We start from the raw sequence: 19,108 nt of genomic DNA on the forward strand, positions 1-19,108 counted from the left end.
CTTTTAAGTATTTTTTATAAACTCATGTATTTTTTAAGTATATTTTATAAACTCATGTAATGCATTTCATCATGCTGAATGTTAGTTATTTCTAGATAGGTAATGTTCTTTAAACTTATTTTTTTTTTTTCAACGTTTATTTATTTTTGGGACAGAGAGAGACAGAGCATGAACGGGGGAGGGGCAGAGAGAGAGGGACACACAGAATCGGAAACAGGCTCCAGGCTCTGGGCCATCAGCCCAGAGCCCGACGCGGGGCTCGAACTCACGGACCGCGAGATCGTGACCTGGCTGAAGTCGGACGCTTAACCGACTGCGCCACCCAGGCGCCCCGATAGGTAATGTTCTTTAGACTGTAGGTATGGCATGCCATTACAGACCACGGAAAGGCAAGGGCTATATGCTAATCTCACTTGGGAAACTCTGAAAGTAATAAAAAGGACCAATAGCAGAAACGTGATCAAACTATGAAAAGTAGTCAACAACCACAAAAAGCCCTGAAAGAACTGAAGCAGAACAGACAGGACTATGTAGAGCCATCCCAGGAAGCAGGGACACTGGGTCAGGGAGCAGTGGGAATGTCACAGGGGAGTGGCAGACTGGAGAGAACACAGAGCCACTGAGTCAGCATTCAGGGGGAAGGCAGTGAGAATACTTTGAAACTGGAACTAAAGATGTAGAGCTGGGAGCCAGTGAGAGTCTTGAGTAAATGTGGGATAAAAGGGACGAATGTGAGCCAACAAACTCTGTAGGGAACCTTGAGAGGGAGTTTTTGAATAGGAGCAAAGGGGTTAAACTACCAAACCTCATTTAGGGTTAAACTACAAAACCTCATTTAAATAAAAGCAACTGTGTATCTGTACATTGACCAACTGTATCTAGTATGTGAGCTCAGATGTGTTCATTTGTTATGCCCTCCCGCTGGGCCTGTGTCACTCCTTAGAGATATCAAAGCGGTGGGGGGGCACAAAGAGGGGGAAGGGGATTCAAGAATAAAATCTTTGGAGGAGAAATTTTTCAGTGCTTCCTTTTTCTCAGGCAGCAACCCAAAGACACTTGGAGAGCTCCTTAGAGATTGCTTAGGATCTATATTCATCTCAATAGAAGGCCATAGTTGACATAAATATTTTCATATTCTGCCTTAAGCTAATATAACAGTGAATTCTACTTAACAATTAGGATAAATATTTTTTACCTCTAATTTTAAGGAAAGTTATAATAAAATCATCAGAAATCATAGCGTAGGAAAGGATCTTAAAGGTCAGATAGTTGTAGTCCTAAATGAGAATACTAAGTCAAAATTCTCATTCCATAAAAAAAAAAAAAAAACAACCCAAAAAACAGTTGACATTTAGATGAACTAATTCAACAGAGAACCAAGCTCTTGCCTTCTGGGCATAGAAGAAATAACAGCTTTATGAAAGAGTTTTAATAATAAAAAGTAACAGGAAAAACAAACATAACTCTCAACTATTGTACATTTTTTTTTATAAAAGGTGTTCTCCTACTATATCAAAGTGCAGATTGCCTACTTGATTTCCTTTTTAGAACCAGTTTCAAGCCAACCTGCAAAACATTAATACTGAATCCAAGATTCAGCATGAATACAGAAGTATTCTGAACTGAAATAGAAAATCAGATGTGAATTTGGGTAAGATTATAGCTACTTGATATTTGTCTTTTTATTAACCATAGCTTCAATAATCTACTTTTAACTAGAAGAGAGAAATTTTATGTTTTTAAAAAATGTTTGTTTTTTGGTCTTTTTAAATCTTTTATTTGAAATGCAATATTAAGGCCACTGAGAACCAAAGCTTACCAGACACAGTATATTTTCACATAAATATTGGGATCATTTGTAACATGTACTATGACAGAATGGTCATAGACTTAACTTTAGCCTGTTTTTTTTTTTTTTGTTCCTACTTTTGAGCTGCTAAAGGAAGTATCTTTTTTTTTTCAAAATTGCCTCAAAAATTACTTTTAATGGTTAAAAAGCATAACTTTACTTTTGAAAGTACTTTCACTTTCTTAAAAAGGTAAATCCTCATTATTAATATTGAGTATTTTAGGGCAGGTTCACACATGAACTCACAGCTCTCTCTTTACCCACATTCCTCTCTAGATATGCAATCTATTATTAAGGAAAGGCTAGAGGAATATCAATAAATGTATATATAAATCTGAAAATATGCATTTAAACATAACACATACTAATCAAAAGAATATATTTGGGACAACTATTTTAATGGATATCTCTTAAGGCAATATGACCTCTTCAAATTTTGTATATGCGTGTCTGTGTATGTGTATGTCCTCAGATGATACCAGAATAACCATTAAAATATTATGGGGTATTATTCTGAGAAAATAAATGAAGAATTCTGTAACTAGCCTCAACACAATTTAGAATTACTCTCCTCCCCTATAATAGTTCTAAAATACAATTTTAATTAGTCTCTGCATATACTTCTGAACTGAACTGAATGTTGCTCTTGCCTGTGTGTCAGACTAAGCCACAAATATTGAATGTTCTATTCAAATAGAAATGAGACAGCTTCTGAATGCCTCATTGTTCTTATTTTAACAGAAATAGTAATATATTTTACCTACATCATGGGGATATTAAACCTCAGTAGCCAATGACTTTGAAGGAGTTGTCACATCTAGGTAAGACGTGACTTATTTATATATGAAATCTCTCTCTCTCTTTGTAAATGTTTATTTATTTATTTTGAGAGTGGGGGGAGGAGGGGCAGAGAGAAAGGAAGAGGGAGGATCCCATTATGACCTGAGCCGAAATCAAGAGTCAGACGCTCAGCATACTGAGCCACCCAGGTGCCCCTAGATATGAAATCTCTTAAATGAGATACACATATGTGTAGAAGATATGATTACAAAATAGTTACAAACTCCAACAGCCAAGCCTGAAAACATGTCTTATAATTGTCCTGGAGCTTTTTCTGAAGACCTGAGTTACTCTGTAACCACTGCCCACCTCCCAACGCTGTTCTAACCAAAGAAGCTAGCATTCATTGGAAATTGTTTGCTCTTGGGAATGATTCTTACACTCTTGGTTAAAGTAAAAAAAAGTTGTGTAAAAACTGACTGACCCAATTTAGATAAGAATTGATTGTTTCAAACTGCCCACTCTTCTTTACTTTTGTGGAGAGAAGCAAAATTTGTACGTATGTGTATGTGTGTGTGTTCCCGAAAGGTTACTTTAAACTGGAGATAAGGTTAGCGATTTTACAGAAAATAGCTCTGTGTTTTTCCACGGATCAGTGGTATGGTCATTTTTGACCTCTTGTGGCACAACTCAAATAATAAAACATTCAAGTTCGACTTGCCATTCATTCTAAAGTTAAACTGACTTTCAGATCATTATCAGAAAAAAAAGCTCAGTAAACAAACTTTTGAACCATGAAACAAATAACTCCCAGGCGTGCCTCCTAGAGTCAGGCAATTCTAGCCTGCATTTTGGAAAAAAGAAAATGTTCCCATCGAAGCAAGCCTGTGTCAGCATCTCAGTTCTATCACCTCCTTTCCGTCTTCACTTTAGGAGTGTATTATCCGAGTATTCGTTGGATGCCGGTAAAGCCTGGAAAACCCCCTTCCCTATGTTTATTGTTGTTTTAAGGTAGCCATAATCACTTCTAAATAGATATTGACTATCATCATGTAGCAATGTTTAGTTTGAGGGATGTGTAAGAAAGAGGGACAGAGGAAATATTTTTTCCCTGCCTGCTTTATAGGGGTAGGTTTGGTCTAGTTGCACATTTGAACTGTGAACCAGATTCTGGCTAGCAGAATCACCTTATCCCAACGTGCCTGTGCTTATTGGGTCTCCACCCAGCAATGGGGATTTAGCTGATACACAAAGCATGGAAACAAGCCCATCCCTTTCCGTCAGTATTCCCTGCAGTATGGGGCTAGGTCTGCAAAATACCCATCACAGACATTAAAGTGGTTCCCTACCGGCCCCTGCGAAGAAGATATAATCAGGAAATGTAAAATTGAAAGATGCTACTGTTTCACTGCAACTTCTGACTTTATTTCATTGGCTACTCTATTTTATCACTACGTATAATTGTCTTGAGGCACTGGAAGATTAAGCACTATGTTACATGACTGATTTACACGTGATGCCATAATAATCTGTGCCTAGACTGATCTTTTAAATAAATACTGTAATGTTTTATTTGCTAGTACTGCATATGTTTACTAATGATTACATATTCATAAGTTAGTCTTGTCTCCCCAACTTTGAGGTACATTACTTAAGGGAAAAGACTAGGGTTTATATGTCTTTTGTACTCATAAAGTCCCTGTCCCAGCACTGAATACTTTATAGTCATATCGTTCCTTGACTACAATTTATTTGTTTAGAAATTTTAGTGGTAACTGTCTCTATAATTATAATGTATAAAATCTTTATGTATCACAGAAGTAACTTCTAGTAGAATAATATTTAATTTTAAAAAGTGAGTATGAGCTGACTTACTATGTTCCAAGAAATACTGATATGATCCCCATTTTCCAGACAGAAAAACTGACATTCAACGGGGTTTCAAAAATTCACACAGGTAGTAAGTGAGGGGGCTGCAATCCAAAGCAGTTCTGTTGGATTCTATGCTGTTATTCACAATGCAAGTCTTTCTTCCATGTTTACACATTTAATATGCTTCTAGTTTTCAACTTTAAGTTTTTCCAATTAAAACAAAATAAAGGATGAACTGTTGTGGGAAAGGATTTCATAGGGGGAAGGAGTGAAATGGCTGTCAGTTGCTCTTGATCCCTTAAATTTAGCAGCTTAGGTTTGAAGTGTTTTCCACTTATGTGACTGCAATTTAAAGGAGCTTGTGAATATCAAGACTGCTCACCAGTGACGTCAGAGTGTACCAAGAAAGATCAGGTTGCAGACTTTTCAGCATGATCTGGGGCCCAGTACATACCAATGATTTTTATCAGATTAGAGGTCAGGCAGTCTACTGATATCTATATCAGAATTAAATGCAATTACAAACTTGTAAACAGCTGAAAAGAAAAAAAACCCCACAGAAATGTTATAAAGCTGTAGCTGATAATGTTTTGTCCTTTTTGCTGCAGACTTTGAATATTTTATTCAAAGAACTGATCCGAAAACAGTTGCCTCAGACAGATTGTGAAGAATGGGGTTAGTCTCTGTAGGGCCCTTGCAATATTAGCTGACCCTCCACTCTCTTGCTGGGTGGTACCCTCCGGCTGTCGGTTCAGGGACCTTCTCCAACCCTTCAGTGTAAGTTTGCTTACTGAAGAACAAACAATTCCATGTCTGCTTTCCTCTGTCTCCCTAGTCTCCTGGCAGTTTTTACCTGCTCAGCTGGTTGCTAGTTGGTGAAAATGCAATAAATCAATCTCTGATTGTGTCATGATTGATACTAATAAGGCATGCTTCAATGTGGATTTCATGGAGACCATGATTTGACCCAAAGATTCTCTTTCTAGGACTAGGAAGGGTAATCTCAGTAATAGAAAAAAGAATAACACTGCAGTGGTCTCACAGCCTGTGGGATTAAATTTAGTGGCAGAAAAAAAAAAAAAAGAATTACTGCTCAAAAAAGAGCACGGTTTGGTGCTTATGTCAAATGAGTGGGACCACTGAACAGCACCGGTGGAACGCGGTAATAACACTTAAATTTCCTGACCCCAACTATACTTTATTTAATTTTCCCCCTATAGTGAATCTTTTGCTATAGTGAATCTTTTGCAAGACTTTTTCTCCTTTTGGTATCTCAATAAGTCTGTGAGTATAGTATAATCATGAACAAAAAATTCTTACTCTTGGTTTAGAAGATGTAGCTTAATAAATTATATTCTTATGAGTACTCGTTGAAGCAGGAAAAATTCCTATTCTTCCATTCCAACTGAAAGCCTTCCCCTGAACAAGTTGTTAAGACACGTTCAGAGATGCCTATCATGGGAACATATACTAGGATAAATTGACTGTAGGAGAAGAAGGCAGAGATTAGTCACTCACAAGTTGGCAGCATAAAGACCAGGTAAAGAACTGCACACCAGCCTGACAATCAGGAGATAAACTGGCACCTTGCCCTGGTTTGGGTGGGCACTTATTTCTTAATGAATTAGTAAGTTTTCCATAGACTTTGTTAATGAAACTACAGAATAAAGAAGTTTAAAATACATTTTAAGGGGCGCCTGGGTGACTCAGTCGGTTAAGTGTCTGACTTTGGCTCAGGTCATGATCTCACGGTTCGTGAGTTCGAGCCCTGCATCGGACTCTGTGCTGACAGCTTGGAGCCTGGAGCCTGCTTCTGATTCTGTGTCTCCCTGTCTTTCTGCCCCTCCCCTGCTCACACTCTGTCTCTCTCTCTCAAAAATAAATAAACATTAAAAAATTAAAAATAAAAAGAAGTTTAAAATACAATTTAAAAAGAAGACTTAAAGAGTTTCTCCAGTCACAGTGTATTCCTTAGGGATTATTAACTTCTTGACGAAGTAAACAATGATTAACTCCTTTGGATAAAGTCTGAAACTATAGAAAGTGAACATGTCAAGTATCAAATGCAAACTTAATGGGCACACCCTTGTTTCCTTATGCAATTGCTTCATTGCCTCAAAATACCTGGTCCAGAATAAATTCTTACTAGACAGCCATCCTGGTTCACAAGCATCCGGTGATACCCAAGATAACCAATCTGCAACGTATAAGGCTACTTTATTTACTTAGCGTTTCTGAGATAAGAATTATGCTAGCAAATATTTGATCACTAACCCACTCCTGCTGGTGTCCCCATATCCCATGAATGTGACTGTGTGAGAGGATGGCGAGTTGCAAGTGATTTTAATTGCCCAAGGAAGGAAAGGGTCAATCCGAGGCTGAAGGAGTTTGGAAGCCAGCACTAAATGAATGAATATTCAAAAAGGAAAATATCTCTTTCTGCAATACACATAGTGGAAGTGAATAAATGTGGAAGTGGGTATCCTTGAAATCCCCAGTCGATTCAGTGTTTGCAAACACTGAACAATGCCAAACCTCCTCAGAATTATTGGTGTGTATATCGGGGGGATATATTCAGAAGACTAAAGACAAATTACACAATGATCTTTTCTCTTGCCAGTCCTTTCTTTTTTTTCTCTCCTTAGCCTCGTTTAATCTGACAGAATGGGCTCCTAAATCTTACTTGGTGGCATCAGCCAGTACCCAATTCATTGTCCATTATTTCCACAAGGCTTGATGATTTTCTCCAGAATACATGTAAGCACAATATGGAACACAGAGGTATTTTCCATTGCCCCTAACACATACGCCCAATGACAAATTTCTCGTTAAAAGTCATTACAAAATACGCAGACTTGTACGAATATGTTTGGTGTTTTGTTTTATGTCCGTAATGTTTTTTTTTGAAATCACCAGGAAAGAATAGATTCTAAAACGCAGTGGTTCGTCTCTCAGACCTCATTATTCTGTCCTCACAATGTGCATCACAATGAAATGACTGACTAAGGACTTTGAATACAAGTAAATCTAGAAGCTCTATGTAAATAGGCTTGTCGAATCAGGAGAAAGAAAGAAAGAAAAGGCTCTGAGGAGTTGTTTATGCTTTCTTTCATCTGAAGTGCCATTTTCTCTGTACATCAGATAGCATATTGATTTTAGTGTACTTCAATTCTCAATTTTCCATAAACCATAAAAACCTTAATGGCTTCTCCAAAGCTCAAGTGAGAAACAATCAATTAATTTTCCCAGTAGTTCAACTCTGTCAAAATTAAAGTGCTATTTTAATGAATTTTTCAGACATTGAGGATCTACAGAGCAGCAGTTTAATGCCAAAAAGGCTTTCTTTTACTAAGGCAAGAAAAGTTTAAATATACACCAATTAAATAGAGAGTTCAAATGTTTTAACCTTTATTAAAGACATGAAAATGCAAGTCGCTTTTCCATGGCATTTTTCTAGGGTTTAACCTAACACTGAGTCCACAGCAGTTCTGAACAGAACTGTTGCAGAATCATCCATAACGTAATAATCAAATGCATCAGCTACTACCCTGGGACACCATTCCTCTGTGTTGTGATTTGAAGAATAACAAAAGGGCTGTCCTACTTTCTCCCACAGGTCCGTATCAGACCTCAAATTCCCACTGCTAATACCACCTCTATGAAACAAGGCATTTTTTTTAAAGGCCACAGTAAAAATTCCTGGAAGGAGAAGAGGCTGGGGAACCAACATGCTTTCAGTTGCACAATAGTAAACAGATAGTCCATTAGCATAGATTCCTTTATCAGATTAGTTAACTGTCACATAGAAAGTGGAGATTACAATGGAGACAGGTGCAGTTTGGGAATGGTGGTGAGGAGGTGGGCAGGTCTGTATCTTGAAATGACGATGCGGACAGCTCCCAGGAGACAGAAAACACATAGAGATGATGGAAAAGAGGATGCTAAGAAGGGTCAGGATTTGAACAGGCTGTGGGCAGCCTCAAAGTAAAATTTCTTTCAGGCTGCTCTGAATAGGACGAAGAAGATAAAACACTAGAACAGTAATTGGAATGGTGAAATGAGTTGAAAAATAGACCTAAGTTACAGGCAGAGAGGACATCCTAGTCCATTTCACTAGTAGACTATGGACTGTACTTTGCTGAAGTAAAAGGTAAGTGATGTTGATTGCTTGATAAAATTCAAATTCACTTTGTTTTGGATATGAGAGAATTTTCTGTGATCCTGAGAAGATGTCATCATGGTGTTTCATCTGGTGGCCGTTCAGGCTTTGTGTTCTGTTTTTGTTTTTCTTCCTTATTTGATTGTTTCTTTTTTTTTAATTGGGTTATAATGTAAAACTCATTTAATAACTTAATGAATTTAGGAAAGTTGTTTTGAGGAGTCTAACTTATTTTTTTCATTTCTTTTTTTTTATTATTTTTAAAAATGTTTATTTATTCTTGAGAGACATAGAGAGACAGAGCATGAGCGGGGGAGGGACAGAGAGAGAGAGGAGACACAGAATCAGAAGCAGGCTCCAGGCTCTGAGCTGTCAGCACAGAGCTCGAAGCAGGGCTCAAACTCATGAGCAGGGAGATCACCACCTGGGCCGAAGTCAGATGCTTAACGGACTGAGCCACCCAGGTGCCCTGAGGAGTCTAACTTGTTTATAATTTCCTCCAAGACTGGATCTGTTACAGTTCCTTCACAAGAAGGAGGCACTTTCTCTCGTATACAACCATTAAACAGACTAATTTGCAATTTGGCCTATTTCCTGTTAGATTTCAGGGTGGCGGTAGATGGGCACATTTTTCGTTGCTCATCTAGTCCATTGTTTATTAAAATTTTGAAGTAATTCCCTTTGTCTACCTGTTAATCGCCTATAGGCATTTCCACAGTACAGGTCTTTTCTGACTTCTTAGTGCTGGGGTAGCTTCTAAGTAAAGCCCCCGGGACTTCTGCTTCCCATTTACAGAAAGTGGGTTGGTATTTCTTCTTGGAAGCTGATCTGCCTCAGGGTTTCTAGGAGGGGGCTACCTGTTGTCATTCTGAAGTAAGTAGAATTATTTCTCTCCCACCTTCATTTCTAGCCACATAGTTTCTTAAAGCTTCAGCTACTGTGTGGGTGGGCAAATGGAAGGTGCTGATTATCTTTCAGGGCATAAATAAAAATCAGGAGGCAACCCAGTCACCGAGTGCAAGAAGGAAAATCACATCATAAATCTCAGAAGTTCTTTTCCATTTACATAACCAGTAGCAAATATCACTGTAGTGCTTAAATAATGTAAATATAAACTAGGAGTGACTCTATCCATGGATCTTAATGAAACATCGTATATAATAAGTGCGGAATAAAAAGGCTCATTGAACAGATTTTTAAAAGTCAAAGAGAATATAAACAAATGCTCATACATGCATAATACATATGTGTCAGGCACTTTGTGTTCAATGCTATCTCAAGCTGGAAAAATAAATAAGCTTACAAATCCTTAAGGGACTTTTTTTTTTTTTTTAACCTTTTGGCACATTAGACAGAAACTGCTCTAAGGTTGGTGTTCCTGGGATTTCAATGGATTGGCTGGTCTGGGCCCCACAGCTAGTGTAGACATGAATGCTGCTTAACGATCGGTTAAAGGGGAGATAGACTTGTCTTCACAAAATGCATTGTTCGTGCTCTTCGCCGAAAGTCTATGCAATTATGATGTAATCTATTTATTTCATCCCAGATGTTCACTCACTGTTACTTCGAAGTAGGCAAGTGAGCATTATTTTGTATTTCTTACACCTGGGAATATGAAAACTCTAGGAAACTCAAATCACTTGCAAATAGCTAAGGCTGGCAGAGGCAAGACTGAAACTCAAACTTCTCAAATTCAATTTCTTAGTCTATTTACTTCATAATAGCTGATAGCTATTCCAACTCCAGAGAAGTTGGGGAACAAAAACCTCAAGTCTTCAAACATTTCTTTACACTATTGTTTTTAAAAACAATATTTATTAAGAAATTCCAATTAAGAAATGTAATATTGCTTTTTAGAGAAATTGAAAAATACAAAAATGTATGAAAAGATGAGAATAAAATTCACAGATAATACCCAGAGAGAACATATGTTGATGTTTCTTTTCCTCTCTAAAAAAATTGGATTCATACCATATATATATGTTGCTTTTCATTAATCTAGTAAGTCATCTATATTAACATCTACCATAATTATATGTACTAGTAGGAAACAAGAAAAAAACCTGCCAATACTATGACACAATGCTTAACCACTTAGAATTATTAGTTTATACTTGTTGAAAGAAATTCTTTAAACATAGTTTTATCAAATATCTTGAGTTTATATACATAAAAATGAAGTGAAATTAATTGGTTAGGTATTCCTAAATTTTTTCATATTTAAGTTTTGACTCTTATGATTCACTCTGTGATTCAGACTTTTCAATGTGTGTGTTTTTCTACACAGTTATTTTCTGTCTCCACCAAGGTGTTGGTGACGTAGCATTTCTTGAAAGTATTGCTTTTGCCTCTAGAACTTGCCTTAAAGCTGATGTCCCCCATCTGCAAGTTTTTTTTTAATTTTTTTTTAATATTTATTTTATGTTTGAGACAGAGAGAGACAGAACATGGAACATGAACGGGGGAGGGCCAGAGAGAGGGAGACACAGAATCTGAAACAGGCTCCAGGCTCTGAGCTGTCAGCACAGAGCCCGACGCGGGGCTTGAACTCACGGACCATGAGATCATGACCTGAGCCGAAGTCGGACTCTTAACCGACTGAGTCACCCAGGCGCCCCGAAATTCGTGATATTTAAGGCCTTTCAACAGCCAGTATAATTTATGTAAACAATTCCCTATTATTGGACATTTAAGACGTTTTCAATTTTTTGCCATCCTAAAAAAAGATGTGACAAACATCTTTGAGTATAAACCTTTGCCTTCATCTTTGATAATTTCCTTAAGAGAGAGTTCCCAAAATAGCATAGCTAGGTAAAATGATATGTAATTTGCACTTTCTCTATATTGCCAAATTACTTTCCAAAATTGTGTATCAATCTGTAGGCTAACCAGTAGAATATGTGGGCACACAGGGTTACCTAATCAGTGGTTTTCACTATTCACTAACAGTATGTACAGGTTAAATCTTGCTTTTTGACCAACCTACCCTGTTCTTTCATTTCTTCCTTTATTTTTATTTATCACCTGCCAACATGATAAATAATTCCTTTCCGTTTTTAGTATTTATAACCTTTACTGATTCTATGAATCTCAACCAAAAAGTTCTTAGTCATTGCTTTGCCAATCTTAATTTTCCCTCTAAAGTCAGTTTCCTTAATCACTTCACTGCTCTAATTTTTTAGATACTCAAGGGGCTAAACCTGGATTCATTATTAGAAACTTTTTTTTACAAAGGTAGGAACCATCTATTTAATTTTCTTGATGAAATGCTTATTTATGTCTAGAACTCTATTGAATTAGTCATTTTTGCTCTTGTTCATAATACTAATATTAATCCTAATAATAAAAATCACTGTTCTCTATCCTGACCTAAAAGGTTTCTTTTTGAAGCGTTGTCAAACCTTATTGAAATAAGCTAGGTAAAATTATCCAACGGTAGCACATTAATGGGCTCTGTCTTCATGATCATTGGATATTAATTTAGGAAGTGAAAACTATTTTTAATATTCATCTTCTCAGCAAGCCTCTATTGAGCACACACTATAACGTACAAATGCTTGATGCCTACGGTAATGCCAAGAAGCATAAGGCACATTCCTGGCCCTGCAATAATAATATGTAAAATCTATTAGATTCTCCCTGTGTGCCAGGCACTGGTCTGAGTCCTTGACATGTACTGACACATCTAATCCACTCGACAATGAATGATATGAGATTAATCTTATTAATATCTGTATTTTATAGATAAGGAAACAAGGCTGGGAGAAGCAAGTGATTGTCCAGGATCATACAGATGGATTTAAACTTGACTATTATACTTCAGAATTAATTGGCTTGTTTCACACATACTTTCCTATAAAAACTTACAGTATAGTAGGATAGACAGATTTACATATAAGTTACAATAAAATGGTGTAAAAATAAGAAGATATGGTAGTGCCGAGCTTTGGGGAGATGAGAGAAACCAAGATGCAAAGAAGAGGTAGGATATGAATGGGCCTTGAAAGATGGAAACAGTATAGTTTGAGATAGAAATAAATTTAGCATGGGGTGGAAAGATGAACTCTAGACCCCAATACTCCTGGATTCAAATTCTGACTGCAGTCCACATTAGTTACAAGACAATTTCTCTTAGCTCCAGACCCTCAACTGGTTTTGGTTCTAATGTGCAAAGTTATAAACATTTGGAAGTGTATGATATGTTGGGGGGTACTGGGGCAGCTCAAGGAACAAGGGAGGGAAGGAAGGGCAGGCATCTGTGGGGAGCAGTTGCAGCTGAAGACAAATGAAGTGGGTATGAGGAATTGTTAGATACTTGAGACAGAGGAAAGATAACTTGCCATCATGTTACGAAAATGGAAACAATAGCAATAAGGTTGGTTATGGTAAGGTTTGGAGCAAGGAGAGGCTGAAGAAGGGAACCTAGAAGAGGCTCACCTGGTTTGCCCAGGTGAGAGATAACAAAGGCATGAATCAGGGCAAAGGAAGGAGATTCCAGAATAGTTTCAAAGGTAGATTTTTTTTTTTTAACGTTTATTTATTTTTTTGGGACAGAGAGAGACAGAGCATGAACGGGGGAGGGGCAGAGAGAGAGGGAGACACAGAATCGGAAACAGGCTCCAGGCTCTGAGCCATCAGCCCAGAGCCCGACACGGGGCTCGAACTCACGGACTGCGGGATCGTGACCTGGCTGAAGTCGGACGCTTAACCGACTGCGCCACCCAGGCGCCCCACAAAGGTAGATTTGAAAGAATTTGGTAACCAATTGGGGATTTGGGATTGAGTCAAAATGTTCCTCAGATTTTCCTTCCAGGGGCCTGAAATGATGATAATGCCTTTCACAGAGAGAAATTGCAGTTAGTTTAGGAATGAATCAGAGTTGAAAACTTGGGTGTCAGCAGTATAGATGACTTTGCAAAGTTTGAATGTAAAGAGAAGGAGAAAGTTGGAACTTTGAGTATCAGTAATCCTAAAGCTAATTTAGGAAGGTAAATCTCTTTTGGATTAATACTTTCTTTTATTCAGCAAAATATATATATATATATATATATATATATATATATATTTATTATGACATCTTCTTTTCATTCTTATCAGGACATTTATTCTCTTTTTGGATTCTCTCAAAGGCATTCCTCTGAGAACTTATTGAAGGCTATAGACTTTCTTGTATCCCCAAGCATGTATGTGCAGATATATGTGTGGAGGGAGGGAGGAATCATGAACATACATACACAATTTTGCATACAATTTTAGGGAGTTCTTGTATTTTTTGAGGCCAAGCCCATGAAACCCAAGAGTCTGCTCTGCATAATTTATTTTTTTTTACCAATGCATTAATATTTTCTCCAACTATAATTAACTACATGTCAGTGTTGCACTAAGTGCCTTATCTATACCGGCTCATTTAATCCCCATCATGTATCTCCATATAGGTATTACATTTCAAACAGGGGAGAACATAGAATTAGGTTAAATAAATTGCCCAGAATTATAAAGTTAGTATGTGGTAGAGGCAGGGTTTGGATAGGTCTCTGTATGAGTCAGGTTTCTAAGGAGAAACAGAACCAATAGGGTGTGTGTGTTTGTGTGCGTGTAAAGAGATTTATTCCAGTAACGTGGCTCATGTGATCATGGAAGCTGACAAGTCCCACGATTTGCAGTTAGGAAGCTGGTAACCTAGAAAGGCTGCTGTTTTAGTTCCAGTCTGAGTCCTAAGGCCGGAGACCCAGTGGTGTGGTTCCCATTCAAAGGCTGGCAGGCTTGAGACACAGGAAGAGGTGATGTTTCAGTTCGAGTCCAAAGGCAGGACAAAGCTGATGTCCTGGTTCAAAGGCAGCCAGGCAGGAGGAATTCTCTCTCAGTCTGAGAGGAGTCAGCCTTTTTCATACTATTTGGACCTTCAACTGGTTGGATGAGGACCACCCACATTAGGGAGAGCAATCTGCTTTACTCAGTCTACTGATTTAAATGTTAATCTGGTCTAAAAACACCCTCCCAGAAACACCTAGAATAATGTTTGACTAAATATCTGGGCGCCCCTGTAACCCAGTCAAACTAACACATAAAATTAACCATTGTTCTCTCTCTGACTCCAATTACTCTGCCCAGTACTGTCATTTTAACACTTACTCTATTTTTCTTAGACGGACTTTTTTTTTTTTTTTTTTTTTTTGCTTTCACACAAGCTTTACTTAAATTATTCATGTTAGAGCTTCTTCTCCTATGTTTTCCCTTTCCGCAGTTACGTTCCCCTAACCAAAGATTTTAAAGTAAAGAACACTTGGATTCATTCTGTTTGCTTTCTGCTCTCTTTTCTCCCCCCAAGAAGATAAACTATCCAAGGAAGCTTCTTCTTTCATTTTGAATGTTCAAAAAGGGTTTTGCAGCTAAAAGTGAGTTAACAACATCTAAAAGACTCCACGGGTACCCACTCGAAGCGTCTATCAGGTGTGAAAAGAGTTTTCAAATGCACTGCATGCAATAGAAAGGATGTGTTAGGTTTGGTAGCAGTACAGAAACTTTCAGGTGGTTGCTTAGTATGCAGTGTGTGTGTTCGTGAAAGTCAATGCACGATTAAAAAAAATGTATTGTGGATGTTTTTAGGCCCTGGAGCAAATCCAGAAGAACAGCTGGGATTTTACACCTCCCAAGGGACTCCTCAAACTCATGAAATTCAGTCCCAAGAAGTCATAACACTCCGTTAGAGTGGAGGCCCAGGAGACTGGAGGCTCACTTGTCAGAGTACAAAGGTAATGAAAGGGAAGTCGCTCTTTGTGTCTGTCACACACACTGTCAATTCTTTAAGGGCCTGGGTGTGTCCACATAAGCTGGAAAAGGCGATCAAACATGAAAAGTAAAGCTTTTGGTTTACAGGTTTTGCCTCCTTTTCTCTCAGGCGAGGGGGGTTCTAGTAGCAAGAGGGCATGCCTTTTCTTCATTTTATTTTGAAGATGATAAATAGAAAAGTAGATAAAGTGAGGCTGCATTTAGGAATGTGTTCCATGGCCTGTGCAATCAGCTGTGCACAGTAACCAGTTAGGCAATTAAATGAAATGGAATTCTGAAACGCAGACTGTGAAACCATTCAAACTGTACAAATAACTTGGCTGGACAAGTTTATGTTCAAAAAAGGAGCATAAATTCTTTTTTTAAAGTAGGCTCCATACCCAATGGGGGGCTTGAACTCAAGACTCTCAGATCAAGAGTCACATGCTCTACCAGCTGAGCCAGACAGGCACTCCCACAAATTCTTTTTTTTTTTTTAAATGTTTTTATTTATTTTTGAGAGAGAACATGTGAGCAGGGGATAGAGGATAGAGGATCTGAAGCAGGGTCTGTGCTGACAGCGAGCCCGTGTGGGGCTTGAACTCACAAACCAAGAGACTGTGACCCAAGCCGAAGTCAGACACTCAACTGACTGAGCCACCCAGGTGCCCCCCCTTTTAAAATTTATTTATTTATTTATTTATTTATTTATTTAGAGCAAGAGGGAGTGTGAGTAGGGGAGGGGCAGAGAGAGAGGGAGAGAGAGAATCCCAAGCAGGCTCCATGCTCAGCAGAGAGCCTGATGTGGGGCTCGAACCCACAAATTGTGAGATCATCACCTGAGCCGAAACCAAGAGTTCGACGCTTAACCAACTGAGCCACCCAGGCGCCCCCACTCCTAAAAATTCTTAATGTAAGTGAACTGATGTCTAGAAACAGACGTTGCATTGTAGTTGTAGTCTTTGAAAGGCACTGATTTTCATACTTGATGAAGGAGAAAAATACTGTATCTTATATCCTACTGGCTGGTAGATATCTTCCATATGAAAGTCCCAGTAGCACTACAATTTCGTTGGAATAGATTTTTATATATAATGCTTGGAATATGAGATGACTTTAGACAATGGAGCCAAATAAACATAACAGACTAAGTTTTAAATGATTTAGTTTTTTTTTTTCCCCCCCGGTTTGATATTAGCAAATGATCTCACAGTGTCATGAAAAGGATTCATTAGGGTCTGGGGTGATGTGCTAGGCACAGCTCAAGGGTGATTAAATACCACCATCATCAACATTCATTGACAAGTGCTTACTGTCCCTGGAATGGAGATGCAAAGAGGTAAGCCATATTTGCCCCTGACAGAGCTCAGGGCCTAACAGATGACTTACATGTACATACAAAGATGATACCAGACACTGGATATTGATGAACAACTGTTTGGACAATAAGTACTTTGAAGAGTTTCTTTACCAGTCTCAGTTGTACAATCTGTAAAATAATATCTCACCCTAACACACAAATAGAATGTATTAAATTGATCTTCCACTTCTAAACTGTAATTTTCTTCTTGTATCTCTAGCCTTAGCCCAGAGTCTAACACATAGTAGGAATTTTGTCTCCCTGAGATAAAATACTATTATTTTAACCCTTGTGAGCTGGAATTCCTTATCAACTGTAATCTGTTACTCAGTAGGACAAATGCACCACTGATTGTGATGTAACTATATGAGCATGATTCAATCCATACTTTAGCGTACCGGTCTTCTGGGTTATGTTTGTTAGAGCAACCACACACTACATGGCTATTTAAGATGCCATTAAAACAAAAAGCAAGCACAGCCAATGTTGTGGTTATTTCTATGTTGTCAAAACCTAGATCTCTGCCCACACACCAGCTGGCCTGGTTATGGCTGGGTTTGCCCTGTTCCTTTGGGGGGAATCAATGACAAATGCCTTTCTCTCCATAAGATTGGTGGTTCTAGATCTTGAAACAAGATTAAGACAAGACAAAAGTATGCAAGGAGTCTTGTTTATTTCAGGATGGAGGGTGGACCATTTAAGAGTAACAGGTGTGACATTCGGATTGATTTTCTGGATTTTACTTCTCAGAGAGTCTGGAAAGAAGATTTAAGCAGCTCAGACGGGATTTCTACTGATAACCCCCTGGGATGGTTTGACGATGCCCTTCCTTTAGCTCTTCAATTCCTTTACCTTTGAAGCTCCTGGGCCTGGGCCTCTCCTTTGCTTAGGAGAGATAGCTGCTTGTCTTTGGCAGCTGGGCAGTTTTGTAATGACAGCTGGCCACCCAGCCAAGGGACGGTGGCAGGAGCAAACATCCCAGCCTGATAAGACTGCTTATGCAGAAGCAAGGGGGGGGGGGGGGGGGGGGAGATCCTATCTTTCCTTTTTTTTTTTTTTTTATTTGTGGTTCTCTGGCTGTAGGGTTATGTTTCCAAGAGAAGAGACAGACAAGGCTGGCAAGAACCAATGTCAGTTTGGGAGCGCGACCTGCAATTCCTTCAGAGGCCAAAATAAACTGCAGGACAGAGAGTCCTAACAGTGCAGTGGTTGGTCCCCAACAACCACAAACCAGTAGTTACAGCCTCAGGGGTGAAATTCTTCAGTCCACATCAGACACTCAGGAGGTGAAGACATAGGGATTATCTAGCCAGTCCCCCAGCTTTGAGGCAGATGGATGTCATCACCCCACAGGGCAGACAGTTGCCAAGTGTCATCTGGAAGACTGTCAGGAGCCCCTCCTAGCATTATGCTTTGAAAATCCCAAGCAAGCGCCCCCATGTCTGGGCAGAATCTTCCAGGCTCTACAGTAAAGCTGTCTCCCTCCCCCATATCCATTCTTCCACCCATATTCTATAAGCCTATGACAAGGGAAAGAAACTAATCATAAAACCTGATCCTAAAAGCCTTCTGATACTTGCAGACAGCGATTACATATTCACTCAGCCAAGGTCTCCCTGCTCCATTTAAAACAAAAGAGGTTCTCCACTCACGCCCTTCCCACTCCACCAGAAGACGTATTTGTGGAACCAGCGCTGGCCATCCCGAAAGTTGCTATTTCCCTTAGTTGAGGGCGAAGTTAGCGAATCCGTAGCTGCGAAGTCTCAACTCGGGGGAGGGGGCGACAGCCCGGGCGGGGGAGAGCGGCGAGGAGGAGGGACTAGAGGGAAGGACACTGCCCCCTACTTCAGCGAGGTCGCTGCCTAAGCCGCTGGAGCCGCCGGTCTGGGTTTTGGGAGGGAGGAGTGGCGGCCGTGGCGGAGCGGCGTGGACTCCGCACCCGCGGCTCGGTGCCAGTTCGGTACCTGGCGGGCCGGGCGCGCCTCGCAGGCCGGCCGCCCGGGGCGCGGAGGGTGTGAGCGCGCGCGCCCCTCCGTGCCCGCTCAGCCTCGCGCGCGTCTCCGGGGAGGCTCCGCCGAGAGGCGCCGGGGGAACCCGCAGCCTCAGTCCTGCCGCCGGCGGAGCTTTGTGCGGCGGCGGCTCCGAGTCCCACCTGCTGGCGGCGGAGAGACAAGGAAGGGGAAGAAGAAGGAGGAGGAGGGGCAGGAGGCGGCGGCGCGAGCCCACTCCTCCCGCCGGCGCCCACCTCCTGGGGGGCTCCGCAGTCCCCAGCTCTCGGCCTTCACGCGTCGCGCCCCCGGCCCGGCCCGGCCTCAGGTCC

This window comes from Herpailurus yagouaroundi, unplaced genomic scaffold (assembly GCF_014898765.1).
Source record: "Herpailurus yagouaroundi ecotype Mexico unplaced genomic scaffold, PumYag 182, whole genome shotgun sequence".
Lineage (NCBI taxonomy): Eukaryota > Metazoa > Chordata > Mammalia > Carnivora > Felidae > Herpailurus > Herpailurus yagouaroundi.